General features: G+C 39.1%; 1 pseudogene; it reads right to left on the bottom strand.

Annotated features, from left to right (window-relative positions):
- Positions 1-8,788: 8,788 nt before the first annotated feature.
- On the bottom strand, positions 8,789-19,565 carry LOC121138010 (annotated as a pseudogene).

Here is a 19,565-nt window from a genome sequence, read left to right on the forward strand (position 1 = left end):
TGAGGCAAAAGAGAATATGTCTCATCAGATCGTTAGCTACTGTCTTTGTCACTCTGTTTTTGAGGGCTCCTTGTTTGGTTCCACAAATGAGCACGTCTGGGTGATCAGTGAGCCATATACTTGACAAAGAGATCATTAGAAAGTACTATACTCAGTAGATAAAGATACAGGATTCTAAAAGTGATTCTCTATTGTCATGCAGAGTCACAACACTGAGAATACCGAGAAAGCATCTTCAGTGAGTGTAAGTTGAATGCCACTTCCAATCACTTGCCAGTCAAATGTCAGGAGTACAAATGGAACTGAATTTCTGGGACAAAAATACCATAAAAGAATATGATAAATAATTCATTATAGATCAAATTTGTTGGAAGCCTTAAATTTGCCAAAGGGAAATACACTTTAGATGTAATTTTCCAAGAAATACAGATGAAGAGCAAACCAGATGTTCTCACCGACAAATGTTCTCACCGACAAGTGATGTCAACCCTGTTACATCTTTTCTGAATACATAGCACTGTAAGTAAGCTGCATGACTGCGACATCTGTCAGCCCAGTCAACTACAGGGTTGATTCGCCTGATCTGGCTGGCTATGCAGGTGTCTGCTTCCTCCCTCACTGCTCCATGTGCATCCCTCCTGAATCTGTGCTCTTGGTTGAAGAGGACTACCTTCTCTGTATAGAGGAGGACCAGTCTCCAATCAAGTGAATACAAGTAGCTGCATTGCCCTGTTGGAACCTCAAAACAAGCTATCACAAATTTCACTTTGAAAAGTCACTGTGTACAACCCTACCCGCATAACTCTATTTTGGATTCAATTATATTTACAGATGTGAAATCCCAAGTCCCTAGTTTTATGTGGTTTAAAGCCTTCTTCATAGATGTGGGGGCCCTTTGGATTTCTTTTGTCTGTCTTGGGGCTGCTAGATCACCAGAGAAACATATTGTTATCCCACTTCCAAATGGGATTACATTTAAGTGACAGCCTCCTACCCTCATTATTCCCCTCCTTACATCAGCCAACCCCATTACTCCACTTGCACATAGCAGCCCCCTCCAGATTGTCGGCCTTCCTCCTTCTCACAAGGTGGGTGCAATCCCTTAAAGATTCACTTCACCATCTAAGGATATCATGCCCTAAACTGGTTCAGAGGATACACATATGATGAAGACCTTACCTTCTCAATTAAATTACACAAAGAAATTACCCAAATCCATGGACTTCAGGTACCTTTGGACCTGAATATAATCTTGGGAGGAGGCCAGATATCTCCTGCCACAAACCCATCATTAGATTGCCAAACTCCACTAAGAGATCACCCAATCCCACAGCAATCTTCATCCTGATCATTATCCTCAACCTCTCTCCACATTGCGGATCATGACACCCTTTTTTCTGATATAGGAGATGTTATTTTAGAACTAATCCACCACACCTTTTTGCAGCACAAACTGATGGCAGATTGCTGGCTTTGCTATCACTCCCCCCCTTTTATGAGGGATTGGCTGTTCTTGTGGCATTTGCCACTTCCAATGACTCCTGCTATCACATTTACCACCATCAATGACTCCCACTATTGCTGATGGAGTCCATATAAATGCATTTCCCACCTTACCCTGCAACAGGTCGTAGGATCTGGCCTATGCATCATTTTCCCGGCCCATCCTACCCCTCCCCATTCGCACACTTTGCTCTGCAACACCATTTTAGACTTCAGCTTCCCTTATGATTTTGCTGCCCCCCACAAATGGTTCGTACTGGGGCTGTCTTGATGGTCTTATGCCCTGCCTTTCCATTCCATTTCCATTTTCAGGAGGTTGGCTTCTGTGCATTGTAAAAGGCCATTCCCTGCCTATCCTATTACAATCCTGATGAATTATTTCATTTCTGGGAGAACTTCCCAGACCTTTGCATATGTAGAGAACACATTATAACTGTTAACTTGCTGTCCTTTTAGGAATTAGCACCGTTGGAGCCGTTAAAGATATCTCTGCCCTGGTAGCTGGTAAATCCAACTACTGGGAACTCTGTGCCTCCATTGACAGAGACATCAAGGAATTACAAAATCAAATAGCCAGTTTAGAAGAGTCACACCAAACCCTGGCACAAATGGTCTTACAAAACAGATGAGGCTTAGATTTACTCTTCCTCCAAAAAGGGGGTCTTTGCATGGCCCTGAAAGAAGAATGTTATTTCTATTTCAATAGGTTAGGAGGTATCTGCTATAGTATGGCCAGGGTTCCAGAAGGCTTAGAAAAAAAGAGAGAAACAGAAAAACAAGAATCTTGCTATTAAAATTGGTTCTCTACATTTCTGTGGCCATCCACCCCCTTACCATCCCTCCTGGGACCCCTCATAGGGCTCCTTTTTTGGTCTGTTTTGGGCCATGGACATTCCAAAAACTAGTTAACTTTGTCAAATAAAAGGTTAACTCTGCTGCCCAACCAGTCTTGGTACAATATCATTGTCTAATGATGAATAAGAAAGAGGAAGCTCCTTTGGAGCTGCCCCATAACACATGCATGGGAATATTCCCAAAGTCCACCCAACACAATGGTCACCTTCAGAGGGCATGCCCCATCTAGGGAGGTGCCCAGTTAACAAGCCTGAGAGAAATGGTGATGGCGCTTTAGAACCCCATGTCCTACAAAGCACCAAGGAACAGGTCCACCCCAAGAACATGTATTTTATAGTTATGTGTTAAATGGAAATTTTTCAAATTACTGGTCATCAATTCAGGTGAGATATTTACCTTCCAGGGAAAAATTGTTTGGAAAGGACTAAATGGAGAAAAGTGCTATCAGTGTGAGTTTAGAGAATTACAGTGTGAAGCTATAGTTATAAATGCTGCATGGTATGGTCATGAAAAATGAAGATGAGGGAATATGGTAGAAGAATAAGAAAGAAAGCAGAAAGTTAAACATATTTAATATTTAACATAGGAGACAAATGCACATTACAAAAATGTGTCCTTTTCTACAAATGATTCTGGTAATTTAATTAGGTTCTCAGCTTTCATTTGTAAAAATTCATTCAAATAAATGAAAAGCCTTATATAAAGCCAGAAACACATATAAATCAAGAAATACAGAATACCCACTAGGATGTTGGGATGAATAAGATCTTATTGATTAGAGAGAACACAAATAGGACAGAAACAGATCAGATGGGACTATGTGAACACAAAATGTTTCTGTATGGAAACAATTAGCAGTACACAAAGACACCCAATTGACAGGAGACAATCTATACGAGAAATACTTCAGATAAGTGCTCATACATAGACTAAAAAGAATTTCAGAAATTATATAAAAAAGAACTAAAACTGCATTGCAAGAAATTGGTAAGTAATTCAATAGACACACTTGAAAGACAAATACACATATGGCCAGTAAATATTGCAAGTGTTCAGGATCCCTACAATGATTTCATGTAATCACAAACAAGAGAGGATTTGAAATTTAGATGTTATCAACTAACCATTAAAGAGGTATTAGTTAAGATCAGGAGTGAAAGATATTCTCATACACTGCTGGTCCTTTTAGAGTAGTGCAAATTCATAAAGTCATCATGGGAATCAGTATGGAAATTATTGAGAAAATTGAAGAGAAAATATATGACCCATCAGTGTCACTCCTCAGGACATAACCAGAGACCTCCACATCCCAATACTTACAATATTTGCACACATTATTCACTGCTACTGCATTACACCATAGCAAAGTATTAGAATCAAAAATGCTACATATATAGGAATACCTTGCAGTTGAAGAGAAAATGTCAATAAAATTTCCTTACAAATGGACTTAGAATGTGTACTATTTAGTGAAGTCACAAAATGTCAGAAAGAGGAAACCCCATTTTCCTCATACACAGAAACTGGTCATTAATATGTGTATATGAGAAACAATATGCATGAGGGCACACTTGAATACTGAGGAAAGCAAACAATTGCGACCCCCGGAGGGGACCCCAGACCCGCGGGGATGAGGTGATGAGGGTCACTACTAATTTGGTGGGCCTTCACGAGCAGATCCTATCTTAAAAGTAAACTTCAAGAGGTTAAAGGAAACAGGCTCAAGACAACGTTCGCTGATCAAGAGCATTTATTTTTGGGGTGAGCTGGTACTTATAGAGAAAGAATCTCAGGGGGTGGTACAAGCATGTCAGTCAAGTCTCAACTCAAATATACACCAAATATGGTAAAGACAAAGCTATATTTTTCCATCAGTCATCAGTCGCATTCCACAAATGCTTGTCAGCGTAAGTCAGGTGCAGGAATTAGGGAGGGGTAGGAAGTATTCAAAGGAACACTTTAACCTTTTGTTAACAAAGACAATTACTCTGTAAGGGTTACTTCCCCTGGCTAGGTGGGTGGGTTGCCCTGTGTAAATTTAACTTTTATGGTTTGCCTTTTCCTTTGTCTCAAGGGCATGTGTGCTCGCAGTCACGTAGGCAGAAGGCCAAGAAATGGTTGACAGACTCCATTTTGTTCAAGGTTCTAGCAGTCCCCAACAAACAATGAAGATCAAATATCAAGCTTGAGGTAGGACTAAATAAATGTAATGAACACCACTTATAAAATCAGGTATATATCTAAATGCTCTTCTAGCTCTAATTCTGTCACAGTTATTTTTCTTTTTCTGATGAACAACTTGATAAGTATATATATTCAATAACCAATATGTAAGACCCTTTTGTAAGGCTCCAGTGTTTAGGTTCCCAATGACAATTTTTGAGGTTTTTTTGACAAAGGGTTTCTCTGTGGCTTTGGAAGCTGTCCTAGAACTAGTTCTTGCAGACTGGGCTAGTCTAGAACTCACAGAGATCTCCCTGCCTCTGCCTCCCAAGTGCTAGTATTAAAGGCTTCCAGTGTGTATTCCTACTAAATAAATGTACATTTTTTGTACAGAGTTTGGGTCTGGTTAATTGCAGTGGGTGAATTTTGGTTGTTTGTTTATTTGAAACAATTTTCAGTATAAAATTTAAAGTATTTCCAGCACCAAACTTAATGATTTGCAATATCTGAACATATAATATTTCTAGAAAAGTGGAAATATCCACTAACCTGGGATGTGGTTATTGGAGATTCAGTCATTTCTTTCTTTTTCTTCTTTTAGTTTCTCTTTCATGATCAATGTTTAGATAGATGACTTGCACTCATTCATATAAGGGATGAAATAAAAGAAAAAATTAATACTGAGAGCTGTTAATGAAAATGTGGTCTACACTATATGTCATCCTAGAATCTTAATCCAATGACTGATGGAAGCAGAGGAAAACACCCACTTTTTAATCATTTTTTATTTTAATTTTAAATAACTTGTTTTACATGTCAATCCCAGTTCCCTCTCCCTCCCCTCCTCCCGCACTCCCCTTCCCCCCACCCTCCCACACTATTGCCAAATCCTTCCACATAGGGGATATCTAGAGTCTGTCATTTTACTCTGGGTAGGGTCCAGGCACTCCCCTAAGAGTCCAGGCTGAGAGAGCGTCCCTCTTTGTGCTATTGGCACACGAAGACTGTTTGTATACCAGGGATAGAACACTGAACTGCACCCATTGAACCCAGTGACAGAGAGAGGGGATTGATGAAAAAATTGACAAAGAATGGGCTGGCAAAACCAGCAGAGACAGCTGATCTGAACAAGGGGGGGCTCTTAAACCCCAGACAGACAGCTGGGTGGCCATCATGGGACTGATCCAGACCCTCTGAGTGTGAGAGTCAGTGAGGAGGCCTGGGCAAACTATGGGGCCCTGGGCACTCGATCAGTGTTTATCCCTGGCATACAAAAGGACATTGTGTGTCCATAACACAAAGAGGGATGTTCTCTCAGCCTGGACTATTAAGGGAGTTCTGGGACCCTGCCCTGAGCGAAATGACAGACTCTGGATATCCCCTATGTGGAAGGAAGTGGGAATAGGGTGGGAGGCTTGGGGGGATGGTGGGTGGGTGTGGAGGGAGAGGGAACTGGGATTGAATGTGAAACAAGCTATTTAAAATTCAAGTAATAAAAAAAGGAAAATGTCAAATCACATGAAGATACCCTAGCAACCAAAATATCAGATATCCAGATAATGATCTTGAAATCCAGAGAACACTGAATGTCATTTAAAGTTGAAAGGAAAGTCAGTCTAACTGTATTATTATGTCAAGAAACAAATTTATCTTAAAATTGATGGAGCCTGGAAGTGCATTTCAAAATTCATGTTAAGATAATTTCTTTCACTAAAGCAACTTTACAGACAATAATTATATTTAAAATTAATACAGGAGAATCAGGGATTTACCCATGAGAATATGGGAAATAATAAAGTTCATATGAGGAATCCTAAATTCCAGAAATATTGGAGGTAATCATCCATGGGCAAGAAAGCAAATCATTAATTCTCACACAGATGGAAGAAAAATACTTCTAACAATAAAAAGTAGCAACAACATCAAAAAGAAAGACATAGTAAATAAAAATACGAGGACCAAATTCTAGCCACTCTGGAAAGCAATATGGACAATCCTCAAATAAATAAATCCTCTAATTAAATTAATTTAACAAGTCAACCCAGCCCTTTCATGCCTTGGCATAGTCTCAAAGGACTTAGTATCCTTCTCCAAAAATACTTGATCAGGCTATCTTCACAATAGCCACAAAATGGAAGCATTCTAAATATTTCTAAATTGGACGAATAGATAGTGAAAATGTGGTACACATACACTATGAAACACTATTCAGCTCTAAAGAGAATTGAAATCATGAGCTTTTCTACTAAATAGATGGACCAAGAAAAGATCATGTTGAGTGGATACACTCAGACCCAGAAAAACAGAGATGGCATCTTCTCTCTTATAGGAAGTTCTTAGCTCCAAGCTTCAAAAGTGAGTACACAACCTTAAGTAAACAGAATATTCAAAAAATAAAGGGAGACTCCTGTATGGAGTGGGGGAATAATGGGCAGTAGAAAAACAGGACATGATACTCTTAAAAGGAAGAAATTGAGTGTGTGTGTGTGTGTGTGTGTGTGTGTGTGTGTGTGTGATTAATGGAGAAGTGATAGACATAAATAAAAAAGAAGAGAGAATAAAATAACAGTAAGGATGTATGAAAAGGTTTTAATGCTTCTAAATATTATCATCTATAAATATGGCTGTAATACATCTATGTGTCTATAAGCATATACAGTTAGAGTATAAATGATATCTTCCAATCTTACCTCATGATGCTCTTCACAAGGGCCATGGACATTCTTACAAAGCAACCACAGCATCCTGTTTGATATTGTTGATCACTGATGTTCTTGATATTTCAAAAACAGTACAGTGTACTGTGGTTGTCCCATTTGCCTCCCAGAAGAAGCAGGTGAGCCCTATGCTGAAGAAGCCATGTGTTTCATTCAGAGCCAGTAGTCTTGATGTGGACAAGAATTTAAAGTCTCCACCATGGGAACTAGCTTTCTTGGTATCATAAGGCAATCTGTAAACTTTTAAAGCCAACAGCCCTTCCCAGGTATGAAAATTATGAACCATAACAATGGTCTGCACTGCATGATAACCTGAAGGTTGCAAGAGCAGCACACATACATTGGTGGTAACAAACAACTTATAATTGGACTTAAGGAGTTATCAACAAGAGGAAAGTCATTTCTGGAACTGAAAGCCTAGCCTGTTTCTGAGCATTAGGGAAGGATATATCTTGAAGGAGAACCTAAATCCACTATGCATGACTCACATGAATATTCATATAAGATTGATTTTCCAACTAGTACCAATTCTTATGTAGAAAGTCTTCTCATAGCTATAGCAGGATAATTCTGAGATCTTTCTCATTGGAAGTCAATAGAATTATTTCTAGTAAAACAGCAATGTGGGAAAACTGAATTGTGTCCCACCGGATCATTCACTACTGTCTCTTCCCTCTCCACTTTCTAGGACTTTTTATCTGGCTCTGCAGGTGAGCAAATCTGGGGGATTAATTGCCCCCAACATGAGAAAGAGATCATTCGAAGGAAAGTACCTGGATTTTTAACACAGAACTGTACTCAAGTAGTTAAAGATATAGGACTCTACAAGTGATTCCCCATTTGACATTAACAGGCATAACACTGAAAATACCTAGAAACCACCTTCAGTGAGTGTAACTTGAATGCTACTTCCAATCACTTCCCAGTCAAACCTCAGGAGCAGAACATGGAACTGAATGTTTGGGATCACAAAAGCACACAAAATGAATTATTTAATTTACAATAGACCAAATTTAATGAAAATCTGCCAGAAAGAAATACACTTAACAAGTAATTTTCCAAGAAACCCTCAGGAGGAGCAAGGGAGACAGCAAGCAAACTGTTCTCACCCACAGAAAGCAGACTGCTGCATCTCTGCCACATCCATTCTCTGTAAAATTCCCCCTGAGCAGGCTGCAGGCATTGACCCTCCTCCTGTGGGAATTACACAGTCTCACCACTAGGTGTCAGCTCACAACAAACTAAAACACAATAGGTTTTGTAGACAGAATTCTATTTTTATTTTCTTTCCTACACACAATTCTAGTTTATTATGGCAAAGGTGAACATGCCACCTTCTCCACAACAGTAACCAGTAAAACTGATCGCCAAAATAACTCGGTACAAAACAGGTGTGTTTCAGAATTAAAAAAAGAGAAGAAAAAAGGCTTTACATGAGTTTTTAGATCCCATTTGAAAACCGGGAAAAAGAGAGAGAGACAAACGAAAAAGAAATACACCATTGTCTGCACAGTCCAGTTGCCAACCCTCCCTCTAGGGATTATGGACGAAGCTTCTGGGTCCTGTCACTTCTGTGGATTTGCCTGGCTGTTTAACTGGTGTCCATCTGTGCATTGTACTCATCCAGCTGTGCATCCAACTGCTCAGCAGAAAGATGCTGCTTTGAGTTCCTGCTCGTACCTCTACCTCTTCCAATGCTGCCTCCACGGGTCCCTCTCCAGATGAGGCCACCACCAAAACACCTTGAGCCATGGTTTCTCCTCATGGCACCGCTGTTCATTCTCTGTGCAGGTTTTCATTGTGAGTCAGTCTGTGATGTGACAAGCTGAATGTTCATGGGGCAGCCATCTAAAGGGACACCACTGTACTGTTTCATAGCCTTCAGGGCATCTGCCTTCTGTTGAAAGTGCACATGTGCTGTCCCTAAACTTCGTCCGGAGCGATCGTAGTGCACAGCTGCTGTCTTCAGTGTTCCAAACTCTGAGAAGAGTTCCTGAATATCCATGTCTGACACCCCGCAGTCAAGGTTTGACACCAACAGCTTTCTGCCCATCTCCATGCTGGCTCCACCACAGAAGTGGCTGTCGAGTAGGTCATGCTTACTTGACAATGCATATTTCTCAGTTGAAATATTAATGCTGGGTAAAAATATCAATTTTAAATGTTAGTGTTTACAACTATGAACATGGAACTCAAAAAATGCTAATTTTGGATGTGATTTCATTTCTTTCTTGGGAATGCCAAGTCCCTACTTTTTATGTGCCTCTGTTTGAATAGAGCAGTGATTTAACATGGAAGTCTGCATGGATAACTCCATACTTGAAGACCTTTGTCCTTTCTATGGTATCAAAGAGAATTGTTTGCAAATATCAAGACATTAATTCAAATATTCTACTTGATGATTCTTTAAGAATATTTTGCAATGAGTATCATTAAAAGAGCTAGAATAGTCCAGTACATATAAAATGAAATTTGTTCATAATGCTAAGGCATCCACAGTAGAAATTCAGAGCCAGATACTTTACAAACAGCAGAGAAACTATTTGCCCTATACTGCACTATGAAATCACAATTATGCATCGTGACATCACTATACTGCACTGTGACATCACAGTTATGGACTGTGGCATCACTACAGTGCACTAAGACATCACAATTATACATTGTGTCATCACTATAGTACATTATGACATCACAATTATGTATTGTTTAAACATTGTGACATCACTATAGTGCACAATGACATCACAATTATGCATTGTGACATCACTATAGTGCACTATGACATCACAATTATGCATTGTGACATCACAATACTTCACTATGACAATTATGCATTATGACATCACTATACTGCACTATGACATTACAATTATGTATTGTGACATCACTATAGTGCACTGTGACATCACAATTATGCATTGTGACATCACTATAGTGCACTATGACATCACAATTATGCATTGTGACATCACTATAGTGCACTATGACATCACAATTATGCATTGTGACATCACAATACTTCACTATGACAACACAATTTTGCATTGTCACATCACTATACTGCACTATGGTATCACAATTATACATTGTGACATCACAAAACTGCATTAGGACAATTATGCATTATAACATCACTATACGATTGTGCACTGTGACATCACAATCATGCATTGTGACATCACAATGCTGCACTATGACATCACAATTATAAATTATACTACTGCGCTGGCCGGATCGGAACTTTTAGCCCTGAAGCAGCTCTTGACTGGCAGAACCAGCATCAGAAAGCCATGGTTCGAGTCACTGGACAGCGTTGTTATTGTTGTTGTTATTGTTTTGTAATTAATGTTTTTGTTGTTGTTTATTTATTATTATTGTTGTTTTTGTTGTCCTTTCTATGTTATTATTGTTGTTGTTTTTTGTTATTGTTTTATTGTTGTTGTTATTTCTTTAGTATTATTTTTGTTGTTGCTGTGTTATTATTATTGTTGTTATTATTGTTTTATTTTTGTTATTGTTATTGTTGTTGCTTTGTTATTATTATTTTCGTTTTTGTTGTCGTTACTGTTTTATTGTTGTAGTTATTGTTGTTGGTTTTGTTGTTGTTATTGTTTTGTTATTATTTTTGTTGTTGTTTTTCTTGAGAAGTTCATTCGTTCGGACCTGAGAGCAGGCAGATTTTGAAGAACCCTAACCCTGATGCGCATCACTCAAGAAAACTTTGCTGTTGTGTAGACTCCTTGGGCTGAATTAAAACTGATGCTGCTGTGTTCATTCATCATTAATCGCAGTAATTTATCGTCGTTGTTGTTATTATTACTATTGTTGATATTTTTATCGTTGTTGTTCTGTTATAATTACTCACTGTCGTTATTGTTGTTGTTTTTTGTTTTTCTTTAATATCATTGTTGTAGTTATGATTATTGTTCCTGTCTTCATTATTTAATCATTGTTCTTGTTACTGTTACCATTGTTGTTGTTTAATTATTTATGTTTATTTATTCATTTGTTTGTTTATTATTGATTGATTTAATATTATTATTCATCTATTTGTTTTTATTTGTCACTGGGAACCCTGGGGGAGCAGAGCGAGCATGGGATGGTGGGGGAAAAGAGACAGAAAAATAGGGGGCCGATTAATTTCCCTGGGGAGCAATTAGTGGCACTTCACCTGGGGGTAAATGAGGCCGGGATTGGCCAGTTAGGGGTGTGGGAATCAGTGGGCAGGGCAAACAATAGCGATGGTGAGGATGACGAAGATAACAGTATAAGTAATGGTGAACAATGGCAACAGCAGCCAGGGTGGTGAAAATAATAATAACAACAAAAGCAACGATAATAACAATAATAATAACAATAGTAATAATAAAAAACAATGATGACAAAAATATAACAATAAAAAGTAAATGATAATCATAGAAGAACAACAATAACAATATAAGTAATAATAGTAACAAGAATAACAATAATAACAAAAATAGTAATAATCAAAACAATAATAATAATAGAATAACAACAATAGTGATAAAAATAATAATAGTAACAACAATAACAATAACAAAAATGACAAGAACAATAGTAATGATACTAACAATAATAATGAAATAACAACAATGACAAAAATATAACAATAACAAAAATAAATAATAATCATAGAAAAACAATAATAATAAAAATAATGATAGTAACAAGAATAACAATAACAAAAACAATAGTAATAATAACAACAATATTGGTAAAGTAACAACGACAAAAATATAACAATAACACAAATAAATAATAATTACAGGACAACAAAATTATAATGAAAAATAATAGTAAAAACAATAACAACAATAACAAACACAATAGCAATAATACTGAAAACAACAATAATAAAATAACAAAAGAAAATAATAATCATAGAACACCAACAATAAAGATAAAAATGATAATAGTAACAACAATAACAATAATAACATAAGATAACAATAATGACAAAACAATAGTAATAATAACAACAATAGTAATAAAATAACAAAATATAACAACAGTACCAACAATAAAATATAATCTTAGAAAACAAAGCAATAATACTAATAATAGTAACAATAATAACAATAATAGCAAAACAATACTACTAATAATAAACTGACAACAATGACAACAATTTAACAACAGCAACAAAAATAAATAATAATCATAGAAGAACAACAAGAATACAAATAATAATAGTAACAATAACAATACTAACAAAAATAGTAATAATAATAAAAACATAATAATAACAGTAACAACAATGACAAATATATAACAATAAGCAAAATAAATGATTAACCATAGAACAACAACAACGATAATAATAATAGTAACAACCATAACAATAACAACAAAACAATAGTAATAATAATAACAATAATAATTAAAATAACTTGAATGACAAATATATAACAATAACAAAAATCAATAATAATCATAGAACAATAAAAATAATAATAATGATAGTAAGAACAATAACAACAAAAACAATAGTAATAATAATTACAAACAACAATCATAAATAACAACAACTAAAAAATAACAATAACGAAATAAATAATAATCATAGAACAAAAACAATACTGATAAAAATAATAATAATACCAATAACAATAATAACAAAAACAATAGTAATAATAATAACAACGATAATTATAAAATAATGAGAACAACAACAATAATAAAAATTAAAATAGTAACAAGAATAACAATAATAACAAAACAATAATATAATAACAATAGTAATAATAATAACAACAAGAATAATAAAATACTGACAACAACAATAATAATAATAAAACAACAAAAACGACATGGAGGTGGACATGCAGGAAAGGCTAGCTCACAGCATCCTCTCGGGCAAGGACCCCAATGCCAGAAGTCCGTGATGGGAGGATACATGGAGGAAAAATTCTGACCATAAGAGGAACTGGAACTGACAGGCAGAGAGGAACAGGGCACTGCCCCTCTGGCCCTCGAGACACCGAGACCACCACTGGGGACCCAGGCCACCTGCAGATGGGGCAGAAGGGCCAGAAGTGCACGGAGACAGCGGAGAATCCCAGGCACTGGCCCATAGCGAAGCCGGGGACAGTGCCTCCTCTCGGCCTCAGGTCGCCGAGACCACTGGCTGGGGACCGATGGCGGTAACGTGAAGGACTTAAGCCTTCTGGTCGACCAGATCAAGCCACCACCAACCCTGCAACTGGCCCGTGTCACATGCATAACAGCCACCAAGCCATCCTTTAGTCTACCGGTGCAATCTCCTACACAGAGACCGTTCCCACCATTCCCACCGCCTCCGCGACACACCCGCCAGCTTGCCTGGACTCCTCATGTCACTCTGGCCGCCTGACTGCAGGCGATTCGCCGCCCTTGTCGCTGAGCGCCCAGGGAACCAGGCATGTTGCTGCACAAAATTGCCACCACTAGGTGTCGCCCTACAACCCTCTACATCTGATTGATCATCTCCCGCACTCAGGCGTGCTGGCGCCCTGCTCCGGAGGGTCCTCCCACGCTCATGCTCTGGGAGCAGGCAGGGGGAGGGGAGCAACAAAGGGACAGCAGGGCAGGGATCTCACCAACCACCTCGTGCAAGGGGCACAAACGCCACCGGCCGTTATTACGCCAGCCGAGACATAGTGAAGGTTGGCCTGGACTCGGGCCTACCCCAGTCATCTGACCATGAAAGTGAAAGGAAGGAAAGCGAAAGGAAAAACAAACAATAAAACAAGGAGAAAATGACTTGTTATCACGCCGGTCACCCCAGAATACAGTGAAATCAGGGATGGCCGGCCGACCCCCTCAGATGACGAAAGTGAAAGTATGACAGGAAGCTATGAAAAACGGGTGAATCACTCTCTAAGATGGAGGCTCAGGTCACAGAGTGTCACTGGCCGGCCAGTTACAAGACCACACTGATGTGAGACTCGGCGAGTGGGACTGGAGGGAGGGAGGGAGGCGGCGATGGCAGGTCTGCGCCATTTCAGTCTCCTTTTTAAAAACATTTTACCACTTTCATCAGAGTTGTGTGGTGTCCCCTCCCCCAACCCACCACAGTTTGCTTCTTGAATCAATTAGACACCCCTCCCCCACTCCCAGTGTGCTTAAGAAGAAAGCCTGCACGGCCTAGGTCAGTAATTAAAAGAAATCAGACAGATACGTATCTCCCTGCACAAAATCTAACTCTAAATGTGAAATCTTCCACACTGGAGCAGTGAGCCTGATTTCAATCAGGCAGGCCAGTAAGCAGGTGAAACTCCACACACACACACACACACACACACACACACACACACACACACACACACACAGGAAATAATAAAGTGCCAGGCAAATACTAACAATCGAAAAGGAAATATAAATAAAAAAAAAAAAAAACGATCGCCTGGTCCACAAGGTGAGCTCCAGGCCAGGACAGCTAGGCAGGTATTTTTTTACACTGAGAAAACCATGGAAAACAAAAAACAAACAAGCATAGAAAAATCCAACATCTTTCTTCATCTCAGCACTTGGGAGGCAGAAGTAGGCAGATGTCAGTGAGTTTGAAGCCAGCCTGCCTGCTCCAAAAAAGTGAGCTAGCTCCAGGCCAGGCCAGCCAGGATTGTTACACAAAGAAAATGTGTCTGGAAAACCAGAAAACAAACAAGAATTTTTTAAAAATCCATCATCTTAAATCCCAGCACTTGGAAAACAGAAATTGGCAGATCTCAGTGGGTTTGAGGCCAGCCTGCTCTACACAGTGAGTTCCAGGACACCCTGGGTTGTTTGTTATGCAGTGAAAATCTGTCTTGAAAAAAAAATCAAAAACATAACAACAAAAATAATATCCAGCATGCCTTCATGATCAAAGTTGTACAGCCAAGAGGACTAGAGTGAACATGTGCCTATCAAATAAAATAAAAGCTAGAATCTTATAGCTTCATTAAAGATGAGACTCTTAAAGCCAATATCACCCTAAGTCGAGAAACACCTGAAGCTATTCGCCAGGAGACAAAAAAGGTGCCCAGCGAACTCTTACTCTTATCCATGCCCTCAGAGTGTCCCCGGGTATTTAGGGAACACCTAACATAAAGCATGGTGTTTAGGGAACACCTAAAATAAAGCTTTTCTGTTCTCGACAACCACTCCGTTCTGCTCAGAGGACATCTGGAGTTTTGAAAGATTTATTTTTGTTTCAGGTAAGTAGTGAAAGTAGTGACAGGAAGCTGTGAAACACAGGCAAATCACTCTCTAGGAGGGAGGCTAAGGTCACAGAGTGTCACTCACCAGCCAGTTACAAGACCCGCATGGTGCTGGTGCAGAAGACTGGATGTGAGTGCGAGGAGGGAGGAAAGAAGGAGATTGGGAAGGAGGTGGCTATGGCAGGTCTGTGCCATTTAAGTCTCCCTTTTAAAAACATTTTACCACTTTCTGTCACTTGCTTTTGCCTTTGCAGGTGTGTTTCAGGCTGCCACCGCCAGTCACACAGGCCTACCCCCAGTTCTCAAATTAAATACTACCGAGTAATTTTACCTTTCAAATAAATGGATCTGTCTTCTTAAATATTCTTTTACATTTATTATATTGTTTTTCCACATTCCGAAATACAAGATTGCCCCTAGGTTAAGGCCTCCCCTAGGAAGTCAACTTGGTCTGCTCCTATCATCTTGATGAGGAAGGACCAAGGTGCACCCCACCCCTCCCCGGTCTAAACAGTCAATCCTGGCTATCCTGGGACTCACTCTTTAGACCAGGTCATGGAACCCCCTGCCTCTGCCTCCCCGAGTGAGTGCTAGTGAGACTAAAGTTAGTGGAACCACACTGCCCAGCCTGATTCCAGGTATGTTTTCATATAGCCTGGGAAATCTCTACCTAGACCAGACCTGCCTGCCATTCACAGAGTTCCAAACCTGCCTCTGTCTCCTGAATGATGGGATTAAAGGAGTGTACTACCACACCCAGGTTTCTTTTATTTCTGTGACTCCTGGAAGGTTTTTCTCTGCTTCCTGGTTGTTTTTCTTTTACTTTATTGTAAATTAAATTTAATTTACAATTTTATTCATGTGTCTGTGTGTGTGTGTGTGTGTGTGTGTGCGCGCGCGCGTGTTGGCTAGTGACCTCACCAAGATGGTAGCAAGCATGGGACAAACTTTTCAAGGTCCTTTTGTTCTCAAAACCAAGTTTCCTGTGAACAATTGTGAGGAAGCTCTCATGATTGATATAGCACAGTCTTACATAAAACGTAAAACACCATACAGGGTTACCTTCTCTCTGGGTTGAGGGAGAGAGAAAGAAAGAAAGAAAGAAAGAAAGAAAGAAAGAAAGAAAGAAAGAAAGAAAGGAAGGAAGGAAGGGAGGAAGGGAGGAAATGTGGATTTACAGACCAAGGGAAAAGGAAAAAGGAAGAAGGAGAAGGAGGAGGAGAAGAGAGGAGGAAGAGGAAGAAGAGGAAGAAGAAGAAGAAGAAGAAGAAGAAGAAGAAGAAGAAGAAGAAGAAGAAGAAGAAGAAGAAGAAGAAGGCTGGGTATTGGTGGCACAGGCCTTCAATCACAGCAGCACTGGGGAAGCAGGCAGTCACAGGTGGATCTCTAAGTTTGAAGCCAGCCTGGTCTACAGAGCAAGTTCAAGAACAGGGTCCAAAGCTACAGACAAACCCCTGTCTCGAAATACCTAACATAATGATAATAAACGCTCATGTGATTATTTTATGCATGAGTGTTCTATCCACATGTATGTCCTTTCACCAGAAGAGGGCACCAGACCCCACCATGTGTTTTCTCGAAAAGCTAGAAATTCTACCTCTTTAATGTTTTTCCTGGACCCCGTGTGTGCATGTGCATTGGTGAGACAGTGGGCACCTGTATGATACTGAAGCATGAGGTGGGGGCATAGGCATCCAAGCACTGTGTGGAAACTCCATGCCATTCTGGTCCATTTTATTTTATTCATTAAAAAAGGAAAGGAAGGAGAGAAAGAAAGGAAGGAAGGAAGGAAGGAAGGAAGGAAGGAAGGAAGACTCAATTTGCAATCAGTATCTGGGATTCTTCTCCTGCTGCCCCAAGTCCCAACAACCTCCAGAATTCTCTTTGTTCTGTGTATGCATCCACTGCTAGACAAGCTCAGCTGTCCAACCCAACAACAGAAGCTTCATCCTATGCCCAGCCCAGGTTCCTTTAGTTTTATTCATTAATTTTTACTGTTTTTCTTCATCAATGACAAGTTTGAACCCTGTCTCATGGTGTCTTTCCTTCATGCACTGGTTTTCTTAAGTTACAACAGCAGGGGCACAGTTTTTCTCATCCCTTGATGATTCCTAGAATTGTGTTTCATGTTCGAATTCATTCATTCATTCATTCATTTTTTCTTTATTTGTTTTTAATTTGTTATTCATTTAGGGATGAAAACTAAGAACCTGTACTGCTGTATAAGTGTTTGACATGAAAGACAGCCAGGACAAACTACAGAACTACATAGAGAAATCTTGTCTCAGATAAACAAGAAATCCTGTTGAGGAAGTCTTATGTTAATAAAGCACTGTCTGGCCAATAGGAATATAGACAGGTGGGGCTAGGAGTCAAGGAGGATTCTGGGAAGGAGAAACACGGAGAGTCAGCATGTAACGCAATGGGGTAGGAGCCCGGAACTATTCTCCGGTAAGAGACATACTTAGATTAACAATTATGGGGTAATTACTTAAAGCAGAGCTAGCCAGTAAGAGACAAGCAAGGCAACAGCTTCATAACTAATATAGCCTCCTGTGTGTTTATTTGGGACTGATGCGGCTCTAGAACCAGGCTGGCGGGAAGGCTTCTCTCAAGGAAAGCTTCTCTTAACAAAATCCCATTAAAATGTTGAGCTAACCAAGTTTTAAAAAGAAAAAGCAAGGCTACAGAAAGTATACCTCTGGTAGAGATTTTTAAATGCTGTTTGGCGGGGCAGTAGTGGCAAATGCCTTTAATACCAGCACTCGGGAGGCAGAGGCAGGGGATCTCTGTGAGTTTCAGACCAAGCCTGGTCAACGAGCTAGTTCCAGGACAGGCTCCAAAACAATACAGAGAAACCTGTCTCAAAAAAAAACAACAAAAAAAGGAAAATGCTGTTTGACAAGTGGTGATAGCAAGCACCTTTAATCCCCAGCACTGGGGAGTCAGGCAGAGATCTGTGACTTTGAGAGCAGCCTGCACTACCTAGTAAGTTCCAGAACACAGAGAAATCTTCTCTCTCTCAGAAAAAAATAACAAAAAAAGCAAAAAATCAGTTTTGAGCAGGGAGTTTTCACACACACACACACACACACACACACACACACACACATACTCACACACACATACACACACACACCAAAAAATTCCAGTGCACCACTGTCTAATTTGGAGGAACAATGCAATTTTCTTTGGTGTTATTAACAGTTGTTAACAAGGAGAAAGTGCCTGTCTTTCTTTCACCATTCATTCTCTCTTTCCCCACCATAATAATCCCTGTACCGAATGTTTGGGTAAGTGCAAATTGCTGTACTACATTCATGCCACCAACCACCCCTCCAGTTGGCTAAGAGTTTTTCACCTGACAGACATAGTAAATAAAAATATCATGACCAAATATCTAGCCACTCTGGAAAGCAATATGGACAGTCCTCAAATAAATAAATCCTCTAATTAAATTACTTTAGCAAGTCAACCCAGCCCTTTCATGCCTTGGCATAGTCTCAAAGGACTTAGTATCCTTCTCCAAAAATACTTGATCAGGCTCTCTTCACAATCACTGCAAAATGGAAGCATCTTAAATATATCTGAACTGGACAAATAGTGAAAATGTGGTACACATACACTATGAAACACTATTCAGCTCTAAAGAGAATTGAAATCATGAGCCTTTCTGATAAATATATGGACCAGGAACGATCATATTGAGTGGATACACTCAGACCCAGAAAAACAGAGATGGCATCTTCTCTCTTATAGGAAGTTCTTAGCTCCAAGCTTTAAAAGTGAGTATAAAACCTGAAATAGCCAGAATATTCACAAAAGTAAAAGGAGACTCCTGTATGGAGGGGTAAATAATGGGCAGTAGAAAATACAGGAAATAATAATCTTAAAAGAAAGAAATTGAGTGTGTGTGATTAATGGAGAAGTGATAGATATACACAAAAAAGAAGAGAGAATAAAATAACAGTAAGGATGAATGAAAATGTTTTAAGTCTTCTAAATGTTATCATCTATACATATGGCTGTAATACATCTAAGTGTCTATAAGCATACACAGTCAGAGTATAAATGATATCTTCCAGTCTTACCTAATGATGCTCGTCACCAGGGCCATGGACAT

The sequence above is a fragment of the Mesocricetus auratus genome, unplaced genomic scaffold (assembly GCF_017639785.1).
Source record: "Mesocricetus auratus isolate SY011 unplaced genomic scaffold, BCM_Maur_2.0 contig_12735_pilon_obj, whole genome shotgun sequence".
In the NCBI taxonomy this organism is placed as follows: Eukaryota; Metazoa; Chordata; class Mammalia; order Rodentia; family Cricetidae; genus Mesocricetus; species Mesocricetus auratus.